Consider the following 8,130-nt stretch of genomic DNA (forward strand, 5'->3'; position numbering starts at 1 on the left):
CCATACTCAAACAGCCCTACAGGAGGTGCCTAGATCCTTGTGCCCCAGGGATAATCCCCGAAACACCGTTTAGGGCAGCTTTGCGGCCGGTGAGTCACAAGCTTGTGGTGTGCCTCCTTTCTGGGTGTAGGAATGTAGGAAGGAGGGTAGGGTACCCGGCGGGCTCAGAGAGGCTGCTTCTGAAGCCATTTCTTGGTGATGCAGGATGAGGGGAAGGGGGGCGGTGGCCGTGGGAATGGAGAGCTCAGTGGACGCGGGATATTCAGGGGAGATGATGATAAGGCAAACGTGAAGACCAGATTACCTGGAAAAATAGCAGAGTCCTTCTTCTGCCACTAGAGGTCGTGAAGAATTGAGACTAAGTTCATAGATGGCTGAAGCGTTTGCAGGTCGTTTGTGTGGAATCATCCTCAGGACAAAGAGCGGGAACTTCTGTTTGTGGCTATGTCTCAGACACGAAACCGTAAGCTGTATATTTCCCTCAACACCTGTGGAAGTGTATTTACGTTGTGTCTCATAAATGCATATGTGCAGTCTTAAGAACTTAAGTGTTGAGATACATTAGCATCCTGCACTCAGGTGGGCCTTGCCTGGGAAGGCCCCTCTAGGGCTCCCCCTTCGCCATGGTCTGTGGGTACAGGGGAGCGGTACCCCCGTTGCCAACAGGGCAAGCGAGAAGAGGTAAAAGACAGGGCAGGTTATTTAGATGAAAGTGTGGGATTCGGGTCACAATTAGTGGCACCAGAGGATTCCCTGAGGTCCCCTCTTTAGCCCGCCATAAAGAATTCCTTACTTGCCAGCACAGAATGGAGACAGAGGGCCAGGGCCCTATGGTCTAGGGCCGAGGGCTGGGTGTGGGGTGGGGTGGGACAAGAGGAAGCAATGGAAGCCATGTGAGGTGTGGAGGAAGTGCATCAGCCAGGACAGGAGGTTTTAATTGCCATTACTTGAACCACGCGTGTGTAATCTCTGTCAGAATGTTCCAGAAACACTTGAGCCGGGGGTCAGTTTTGGTTGCCGGACCATGGTTCTCACCACGGTGAGGACAGTGACAAGGGACCACCACCAGGGAGGGAGCATCAAAGTCAGAAGGGTGCAGGTCCTCAGTCCAGTCTGAAGACTTTCTGAGGTATGTGGAGGGGGGAAACAGAGCCTAACAGAGTGGGGTGGCCTTCCGGAGGCCAGAGAGCCCTGTGGGGGCAGAACTGGCACGAGATCTGGTTCCCTGGCAGGAGGCCCAGGCTCTCACCCCTGTTTGACCCGGAAGGCAGGGCTGCAAGCCTGGTTAGTTGGAAGGACGAGCCAGAAGCAAGCGCTTCTTGCCATTTCCACCCACATCCGAGCTGGCCTTGGCCCCTTCCAGGGTTCTGGGGCCTCCTGCCCTGATTTAAAACTCCTCTTCCCAGGGGCGCCTGGGTGGCGCAGTCGGTTAAGCGTCCGACTTCAGCCAGGTCACGATCTCGCGGTCCGGGAGTTCGAGCCCCGCGTCAGGCTCTGGGCTGATGGCTCAGAGCCTGGAGCCTGTTTCCGATTCTGTGTCTCCCTCTCTCTCTGCCCCTCCCCCGTTCATGCTCTGTCTCTCTCTGTCCCAAAAATAAATAAATGTTGAAAAAAAAAATTAATAAAAAAATAAATAAATAAAATAAAACTCCTCTTCCCAGGGTTTCCACAGATCCTGACTTAATACCCTTCTGTTTTTGTTTTTTTTTTAAGATTTTTTTTTTTTAATCTCTTTTTATTTTTGAGAGAGACAGAGATAGAGCGCAAGCGGGGGAGGGGCAGAGAGAGAGGGAGACACAGAATCTGAAGCAGGCTCCAGGCTCCGAGCTGTCAGCTCAGAGCCCGATGCGGGGCTCAAACTCACGGACTGAGAGATCATGACCTGAGCCGAAGTCGGATGCTCAACTGACTGAGCCACCCAGGCTCCCCAACAGCCTTCTGGTTTTTTTTTTTAAGATTTTTTTTTTTAATCTTTATTTATTTTTGAGAGAGATAGAGACAGAGCAAGAGCGGGGGGAGGGGCAGAGAGAGAGGGAGTCACAGATTCCAAAGCAGGCTCCAGTCTCCGAGCTGTCAGCACAGAGCCCGACTCGGGGCTCGAACTCACGGACTGAGAGATCATGACCTGAGCCCAAGCCGGATGCTTAACCGACTGAGCCACCCAGGCGCCCCAACACCCTTCTGTTTATGGCCTCAGGCTGCTTTCTCTTTGGCTGGTCTGGAGACCCGGCTCCACACAGACACCTCACCCCAACTGCAGACACAGGTGAGAGCGACCTCCATCCCCCACCGCATGCCCGCCTGGGTCCTCGTGTGAACGTGGGCCTCCTACCACATGTGCCAGCAGCCCTCAGGGGCCACCTGTCCGGGTTCCTGTTATGTGCTGCTGACAGATGTAGGCCACGTTCCTCTCTGCCCCAGCTCGGGTGGACTGTCTCCCGCCACGCCCCTCATCCCATATGGTGGTGGCTCTCGGGGTCACGGTGGGAGCTAATGTACTCGCCCCGATGAGCCCCAGAGTTTCCCTTTTACAGTGAGAATCACCCCAGCCCACAAAAACAGGCAGTTTGAAAAGCGCACACGTGACTGTGATCTAGCCGAGAGAATTAAACTGGAAAAAACCTGTTCACGTAGAAGGAGCATGGTGAGGTCCACTGGTAATAAACTAATAAAACATTCTGTAAATATTCCAGACCACGAGGTGGTCTGCGGCCGCTCACAGGAAGCTACGGGACCGGTAGATTTAATACACGGTCCCATAACGCCCAGAACACATTTTCCGGGTGGGAAGGAGCCCACAGAAAGATGGGGTGACGCTGTGCCCTCAGACAAATGCTCATCTGTCAGGGATGGCAGGCCCATTCGAGGCAAGATGTGATCATCGTAAACCCTTTATTATCATCTAACAAGAGGGGACGGATAAATTAGTTTGGGTATCAAAGTCATTTTTCGGTTGTTGCTGCATTCAGCATTTTACTAACCAGTATATTTAAAAGCTCTGCATGTGTAGTGATGTGTAGTGAATAGAACGGTTTCGATGCGGGGATTTATCCGCCAATGTGGGAGGAAGAAAAGAAATGTGGGTTAGAAAAAAAAAATCCCCTAAGATCCATGTCAGGATTGGTTTTTTTTTTTTTTTTTTTTTTCCTCCCCTGTACTATTTTTTTTTGCAGTAAAATATTGTTCATCCCTCACTCTGATCTGGAGCTACAGAGCTAGGGAGGATTTTCAAGGTAATTTGGAGCTGAGGACAGAAAAAGAAAAGACACTCTATCAGTCACTTGGATCTCCGGATAGTCATTTTTTATCCCATGCATTGTTGAATCTGCTTGTCCCTCTTGAAGCCTTTGGATGATTCCTGCAGACTCGGGTCCCTATTCTGGTCTGCAAGTGGTGACTTTGTGTCTGCATATGGCATTTTGCCCTGTTGCCTGGGATCCTGCCGCCTCCAGCAGAGAGAACTTTGGACCCTGTCTGCGAAGAGCAGGCCCCTCCGTGTGTGAGGTCCGTGCCAGTCACGTACACAGCACGCCCCACTCAGGTTATTTTCACTTTGGGGCAAATCTTGCCTCTATGAGACCCCAGAAACACTTCTTCCTGGGCCCCCTCCCTTCTTTCTCTGACCCTTCCTTGTCTAGGGCACAGTCAAGCGGACAAGCCCAGTTTGCATCTGTGAGAGGGGTTGCAAATGTCGACCAACTTTGCTAGCACGATTTCAGCGTGTTCCTTTAGTAAAAGGCCTGGTCTCCTTTAGAGGTGAGGGTGCCGAGGGCGAACCTTATGGAAAATGCAGAAAACAGCACCTTGTTCCCCCCCCCCCCCCCACGTGGCGGCAGGGAAGCCACAGAGAGTGGACAGGTGAAGTCTGTCTCCTGTGCCCCATGGCTTCCTAGGTTTCAGCATCCCCCAGTGCAAACACAAGGACCCACGTGTGCACACAAGGACCCTGCAGCCGGAAGGCTGACCACAGCGTGGGCCGGTGTTTCCCAAAAAGCATGCAGCAGCACCCCTGGAGGGTTTGTTAAAGCCCAGGTGGCTGGGCCCCACCCCGTTTCGGATTCCATGCGTCTGGGACGTGGCTCAGGCACCTGCATTGCCAGCACACCACCCAGGGATGCTGGTGCTGCAGATCCAGGGACCTCACCTGGAGAACCACTGAGACAACCAGTGATGCCAAAAGTCAGGTGAGCTAAGTGCTGGGATGTTTGACCTATACATTTGCACCTGCTCGCCACAGCTTCTCTCCCACTTGCCGGATCGTCTACCTGGATTCTCCTCTGTCATGTACTCAGGGGTCTAAGGTTTACCCTACTTGCAAGCTAACCTGTTAGTCTATCACAGATTCGCAGGTGCTGGCAGAGGACGTGAGATGCCTGGGTCAGAGACAAAGGACAGATCAGAGCTTACAGCCAGCCAGAGCAGCAGCCCGAGTATCAGAGTTTACACCGGTTCCCCCAGCACCAACTCCCACAGGAGGGCCAGGTGACACACTGGCCCTGCGGTGGGCTGTGGTACAGGAAAGGCACCCCGTGCTTAGGGGGAACCTGAATCTTTTGTAATGGACAGTAAAGCTTACCTGACTTTTGCCCTGGAGGGAGACATTTCTTTATTCTGCTGACGGTAAAGCACCTTTTCTCCAGGGGTAGACACCGCCCCGATATTTCAAGGCTGTTTGCTACACAAATGTTCTGAAAAATATAGTCTGGAATGAAGGCTTCGTGCACCTCTTCTCTCGGGATGTGCAGAAACCCGAAAGACCTGTGGAGGATCGTCTCCAAACACGCTTGTCCTCCTTCTCGTTGGAAATTGCCAGAATGTAAGTGTAGTAGTCTCTCGGGGTTCCCATAACAAAATATCACGAGCTTGGTGGCTTAAAACAGCAGAATTTAATTTTCTTGTGCTTTTGGTGGCCAGAAGTCTGAAATTAAGGTGTTGGCAAGGCCGTGTTCCCTCTGAAGCTTGTAGGGAGGACCCTTCCTTGCCTCTTCGAACTTGTGAGAGCTCCAGATGTTCCTAGGCTCGTAGATATAGCACCCGAGCCTCTGCTTCCGTTTCCACATGGTGTCCTCTCTGTGTTGTGTCTTCACACGGATTGTCTTCTTATGAGGACACCAGTCATATTGGATGAGGAGCCCACGCTACTCTAGTGTGACTTCATCTTCACTAACTACATCTCCAATGACTCTGCTCCCAAACAAAGTCATCTTCGCAGGCACTGGGAGTTCGAACTTCAACATACCATTTTGTGAAGGGGACACAGTTCAACTTATAACACGTGACAAGTGGGACTTGAGGTTGCTAATCAAACTGACCCTAAAATAAGCAGATTACCTGACATAATCACAGACGTCCTTAGAAGCGGAAGAGGCAAGCAAAATAGTGCATCAGACTGATGAGATTCGGGAGGGACCAACCCGCCACTGCCAGCTCTGAAGATGGAGGGACCGTCAGCCAAAGAATGTGGGAAGCCTCTAGAAGCGGGAAGAGACCAGGAGTCAGTTGCTCCCTGGGAGCCCCCAGAAAGGAGCTCAGCCCTGCCGACACCTTGGTTTTTAACCCAGTGAGGACTTCTAACCTACAGAAATATCAGACAATAAACGTGCGCTGTTTCCATGCACCAAGTTGGTGGCAATTTGTGAGAGCAGCATGGGAAATGCTAGAGCCATCAATCGCAATACAGTTGGGATACCACAAATCCATTGCCCCAGCTAGTTCCTTTATTGTCCTCTACGCCACAAATTTCATGTGAACGTTGCCGTTCCGAATCCCATGACTGTTGCGTGTATAACTATTTCTGAATCTCAGAAAGAAGGAATTTTGCTCGGAGCGCCAATTTCTCTCTCCACCCGTCTTTCTCCCTTATTTAGAGTCTTGACCATCACGGCACCACTCCCAGGTGACTGAAATCGCAACGCCGCTTTACATTGGGCTTTGCTTTGTTTTCAATTAAAATCTTTTGTTGGTAGAAGATAGGAGTGCTTGCTTGTTTAATGTGTGTGTATCGAGCCTGATGACTCCCTGTTTGTCTAACAGGAGCTCAGGAAATCAATCAATATTTGTGATGAAACAACACCTCTTCCTCTGTGTGCACAATGGCTCGGAAGGTTTGAGTTGTTTAGGTTGCGGCTACTCGGGCCGCTTGTTTTCTACGTCCTTCGCGCTTTGGGGGAAGGGACCGGATCTTATTCACCTTTGCATTCTCTACAGCGTGGAGCTCATACATTTTAGACTGTCGCTAAATAATGCTAAATGATCGAAGATGGGGATGGTTGTTTTCTGGAGATGTTTTCTCATGTTTTGACAGCCTTGATTTCCTGTATCTCTTTATTGTTTTCTGTTCTCCTGGTATCCCTCCAGTGGCCACCTCATCTTTCTGTGACCAAGCTTCCTGAGACAGAACAGAGCACTCCAGGTATGGTCTCATTGGAGTCTCTGAGCCGTGAGGTAATGCTCGTCTTCATAATGCTACCTTGTTCTTGCCTGGCACCTTACAAATACATTCACTGCTGGTGAAGAGCGTGAGCGTGCACATACACACACACACACTCACTCACTTCTAAGAGCGGAGCGCAAGTAGGTTATCTGCCCCTTCAGAAAACGGACAACTGCCAGCCAGGTCCCTCCACGTTTCGTCGAGGGATCCACTTGACGAAGGGAATAACATTTTGCCTTGAAATTTTAGAACGCCTGTCATCTCGGGTCTCAAAGTACCGGTGGAAACTTAAGTTTGCCTTTGTAACATCGCCATGGGAACAGCACCCTGGCTTTTGAAGGTGACCCATTACTTAGCTTCAGGGTGAGGTGGGAGGCTTTTGGGAAAAGTCCACCCGGAGGGGTGGGGCTTCTGAAAGAGGATCCAGAGTGACATCAGTGAAAGAGGGTTCGGGAACGTGGCCGCCAGGGAGGGCACAATTGAAGTGCAATCTGTTTGAAGGAGAATGTGATTTTTCTAAAAGAACCAGGCAATTACGGGCAAATATCAGATAATGAGAGTTTTCTGACCTCTGAGGAGGTTTGGAGTCAGTTGTAGCTCACCTCTTAACACTATCCAGAAATGTGTGGTCGAACGGCCTCCGGGTTCCGAAAAGAGAACGAGGGTTTGGATTTGCACAGAAGCTCCCACCCGAAAGTTGAGGTGTCTGAGTTCAGCCTGGCATGGAGGACACTAATCTGCGAAGGTGGGAATGTTGTGAAAAAATTCCTGACATAAATTATAGCAGAAAACCTGAATTTATGCCGTCTTTCATCGGGCTGCCTTCCTGCTGGCTAATGCTTCAAATATGCTCCCAGGGTCCTGATACATCTAAAAACACCAGTTTCAGGGCTTTCTTTCTTTTTCTTTCTTCTTTTTTTTTTTTTTTTTCCTCTTGCTAACACGTGCATATGCCCTTTAACTCACCAAAGTTTTTGAAGGAGGTGTTTATTAAGATAAAAGAAAGTTCACTGACAGGACACAGCAATATGCCCATCAATGCAGGCCAAATTCATCTACCATATGCTTGGGCAACATTCAGTCCAAAAATGGTTCAGGCCAGACCAGTGAGTCCTTTGGTTTTGGATGTTCAAGGAACTGGCATCATGGCCAAATGAAAACATAATTTGCAGCCTCTTGTGAGCGTTACAGCCTGACGTGGTCATGAAGAACACCAAGAACATTAGGACTGGTTCAACGTAATGGATCGTACCAACGCCATACTGAACCATATTGGAACATGATGCTCAAGGAAAAATCAGTCATACTGATCTTGTCTTTATTTAAAATTGTGATGTTTTGCTCATGGTGGACTTTGGGCATTAATTCTCATTTATTAAAAGGTTGCACTAAATACTATTTGCCTTGACGTCTGAGTTTTTTGGCGTCCCCTTAAATTTTGCTGCAAAGGCAAATGAGGCACCTTAGTCTTAGCGGGGGGGGGGGGGGGGGGTGGAGATAAGCATTAACTCCACCCCCTCCTGAAGCCCCACTGAGATAACTGTAATGAGTCTTTAAAAGTCACAAACCCACAAAGGCAAAGAGAATTAGAGAAGACCTTGGAAGGTCGAATCGGATGGAGAAATGGTACTTGACCTAGCGGACTGGAGAAAAGGACACCCCTCACTGGGAGTGGCAAATGCTGAGAAACAACCTTA

This window comes from Puma concolor, chromosome A3, assembly GCF_028749965.1.
Source record: "Puma concolor isolate L17-30 chromosome A3, mPumCon1.1.hap2, whole genome shotgun sequence".
Classification (NCBI taxonomy): domain Eukaryota; kingdom Metazoa; phylum Chordata; class Mammalia; order Carnivora; family Felidae; genus Puma; species Puma concolor.